Source organism: Eubalaena glacialis, chromosome 6, assembly GCF_028564815.1.
Source record: "Eubalaena glacialis isolate mEubGla1 chromosome 6, mEubGla1.1.hap2.+ XY, whole genome shotgun sequence".
Taxonomy (NCBI): domain Eukaryota; kingdom Metazoa; phylum Chordata; class Mammalia; order Artiodactyla; family Balaenidae; genus Eubalaena; species Eubalaena glacialis.
Genome location: NC_083721.1, coordinates 69,083,879 through 69,087,738, shown reverse-complemented (window position 1 = coordinate 69,087,738; position 3,860 = coordinate 69,083,879). Strand labels below are relative to the sequence as shown.

The 3,860-nt window shown below is 40.2% G+C and overlaps 1 non-coding gene across 1 annotated transcript; it reads left to right on the top strand.

Moving 5' to 3' along the window:
• Window positions 1-2,508: 2,508 nt before the first annotated feature.
• On the top strand, window positions 2,509-2,580 carry TRNAR-UCU (transfer RNA arginine (anticodon UCU)). Its single transcript has one exon. It is a non-coding gene; the product is annotated as a tRNA-Arg (tRNA).
• Window positions 2,581-3,860: the final 1,280 nt, after the last annotated feature.

Below are 3,860 nucleotides of genomic sequence, written 5' to 3'. Positions count from 1 at the left end.
GTGATTTCTTCTAATCTACTGTCCATTGTATCTTGGCTTTATTAGTCCTTAAATCATAGCTGAAGTACCTCAGGTAAGGCTGTGTTTGTTCCTCTTCTCTTCCTGCCTCCCTCATTTCAATGAAGTTATGTAACTTTACAAATGAAAGAAGCAAACAATAAACTATTTTCCTCCCCTGTATTCCCTCCTCTTCTTTTCAATGAAACTTTATTCATGTTATTCTGTGTGGACATACTATTCTGTGTCCTGCCCTCCCCCTTACTATTATTTCTAAGCTTGATTACCTGCTTTGACTTAGTGCACTTGCCTGTCACATCTGATGTTTGTGGGTGGGCTCTCCTGCAATGGGATCATAGCATAATTTCCTCAGCCATCCCCTGGGTGTTGGGTGTCTGGACTCTTTCTTATCTGCATCTCGGGACCTCAGCAGTGTGTCTGTGCTCCCCTGGGTTCAGGCCTCCCCGCATGTGGCCCCAGTGGGGGCTCATGTAGTTGTAACACATGTACTAATTAATTTTGCTGCCTGTTGGCTTATTTCCCTGGGAGTATATTCGTAAAAGAAAAATTACTGGCACTAAAGCTAAGAGGGATCTGTTAAACCTATTGTCCGAGGACAATCCAGAAATCTTGAACCAGCCCACAGCTGGTTCATCTAAGGATAGGATCATAATAGATCATGTGAAGATCCAGGAAGACTTGTCTTTCATCAAGCTCCAACAAGGCCTTTCTGATATACTCCAGAGAATTGCTTTTTGAACCTTGTTGTAAAGGTCTTACACTAAAATTTTTTTGCTTTTCAACTAAAATTTTAGCTACTTGGCAGACTTTCAGGTTCTTTTTGTTTGTGTGTTTGATGGACTAACTTCTCTTGTGATGAATAGGGCCATTCAAATCACTGAAATCTTTTGTGTGATTTTTTGACTGGTGAATTGTTTTTTATCCTTTGGCTGGTTTTTAACATTAATTTTTTAATGGAAATTTTAAAAATATTTAAAAAATAGGAGTAGAAAAATGAAGCTCTATGTACCTATCACCCAGTTTCAACAACCATTAACTAACTTTCTGCTGTTCTTTCTTATCTTTCTCCCTACATCCTTATTTCCTCCCCCATTGTGGTATTTAAAACAAATTCCAGGCATCGTATGATCGCAACCATAAATACTTCAGTGTGCATCATATTTTGTTAAATGATCACAGTGTTGGCAACAAAGCAAATGTGGTAAAATGTTAATAATAAGTAAGTCTAGGTAGAAGTAAGTTTGAAATGATTTCTAAATAAAAAGTAAAAAAAAAAAAAAAAGAGCAAACAAAAAACATGACCATAATATCATCACATTTGATAATCCAAGAAACAGATTTTTCTTGTTTTACTATAAGTCACACTCCTGGAAAAAAACCAGAAAAAATATTAAAAAGGAAATAAGAATCACTCATAATTCTAACCCAGACATAATCACTATTAAACGATTATGTATCTTTCTCCAGGCTATTCAACAAACACAGACAGACAGACACACAAACTTTTGCATATCATTTAAAAAGTCCAATAGTGCTAATGAGCTTATAATCAAATTCCCATCCTCCCACCCCTCCAGTCCCACCCCCTGCAGTGCTGGCCCCTGCTTGCTCTCTCTTACCTGCCAGCAGCCTCTCTTTCATGGCAAAATGCCGGCTGCAGTTCTGTCTTCAGCACAGTATCTTTCTGTTCTATCTACCACAGCTGTTAAGATGAAAGGGAATCAAATTTTGCTTATTTTTTCTCAGCAGAGTGTGTTTTTCATTTTGTGTTTAACCTTTATTTATTTTTTAAAGATTTAATTTTATTTATTTTTGGCTGTGTTGGGTCTTTGTTGCTGCACACGGGCTTTCTCTAGCTGCGGTGAGCAGGGGCTACTCTTTGTTGAGGTGCGTGGGCTTCTCATTGTGGTGGCTTCTCTTGTTGTGGAGCATGGGCTCTAGGCGTGAGGGCTTCAGTAGTTGTGGCACATGGGCTTAGTTGCTCCGTGGCATGTGGGATCTTCCCGGACCAGGGATAGAACCTGTGTCCCCTGCATTGGCAGGCGGATTCTTATCCACTGCGCCACCAGGGAAGTCCCTGTGTTTGATCTTAAACATGCTTTGTTTGTGGGCAGTGGATACTGCAGACTGGCTCATTCATCATCCACCTTCTTCCAGCACGTTTTCCTGTACTCCAGAGGCTGAACAGCAAAGGCCACTTTTCCAGACTCTCTTGCACATAGAGTTCTGCATGTGACTGATGGGAGTCTTGGAAAGTTGATATTAATGGGGCTAAGCACAATGGCAGAGGACTTTGGTTCCTCCAGCTGCAATGAAGGTTCTAGTGTCCGGTTCCGTGGGTCACAGGTGCTGAGTGCAAGGCATGGGAGGTAGTAAGGTTTTTGCCAAAACGACCCCATGGAGGAATTAAGCATTTCTTCTGGTTGCATTGTTCCTGATTGTGTAGCATCCAAGCTTGGATCATTAGAAGTTTATAAGCTTCCTGAGAATTCCCTAGCAGTCCAGTGGTTAGGACTCTGTGCTTCTACTGCAGGGGCCCGGGTTCGATCCCTGGTTGGGGAACTAAGATCCTGCAAGCTGCGTGGCACGGCCAAAAAAAAAAAAGGTTTATAAGCTTTCTTATACCCTATAACAAATCCCCTTCTGCTTAAAGTAGCTAGGGTGGATTCCATTGTCTCTAACTAAGAAACTTGATAGATGAAACCATTGAATTCCATGGTACTTCTTTTTTTTTTTTTTTTTTGAGTATTCAAAAGCAAACCCTCTTAACTTCAGTCACTTGTAGTGTTAATGATTTTCCATAGCTTTCCCATGTTCCTGAAAGTGACTTTACATCAATTATTTTATTTGGAAAGTAACAATAATTGGTAATTATGACAGGTGATATTATATTCACTTTATATAAGAAACCGAGAAAAAGAAAGATTAAGCAACTCATCCAAGGACATATAGTCTATCTGCTATGCTGCTTAGAAGCTCACTCCTGGTTTTACTCTATTCCATATAGTGGAATAAATAAAACATGAGTAAATAAAACAAAAAATATTTCCGTAGAAGTCCTGGGACCAATTAGAGCTCTAGCAAAACTTTATAGGCGTGGCCACTGACCTAATAGGGTGATTCTTATTTAATATGGTATGCTCATCTGTTTAAAACTTCATTACATGGTATAAGTATAGTTACTCCAGCTTTCTTTCGATTTCCACTTGCATGGAATACCTTTTTCCATGAAATCTCTGCTTATAATTTGAATATTTTCAGAGATAGAAACAAAACATTTAAAGAAAATCGGGAAGTTTTGAGCAATAACCACATCTTTGGGCTGATGTCAAGGAGAACAGCCACATTCTTCAAAAAACATTTCCTGATGGTTTTGTCAGGAATCAAATCCTGTACCAACCCTGAGAATTATTCTCTGGCTTTGATCTCTTACTTATTTTCACTATGCTCTCAGGCATTTGCCCTCCATGCCCTGGGTACTCAGTCCTAGAGTTAATTGCTTATATTAGTTCTAGCCTCCTACCCTAGCTAGTTACTCAGACAGCCAGTATCCAAATTTCAGAGGGAGGTAGCTTGTGATATATTTCTATTTCTACTCCCTTCCTCCAATCCAGCTCTTACTATATAAACAGGTACCCCTACCTCCACTCCAAACTCCCTCCACTCCAGTGCGGGACTTGGGGGAGGGAGGGATGTGGTGGTCATTCCAACAGAAAAGAAGGTGCTCTTAGCCCCGCTTGATGCTTGGGTCACAGTTGTCCCTCCAGTTCCTAGATGCACTTTCATGATGGTTCTTCCCAGTTTCCTGCCCCTGCCTGGCCTTCTTTGAGTAGTTCACTTCT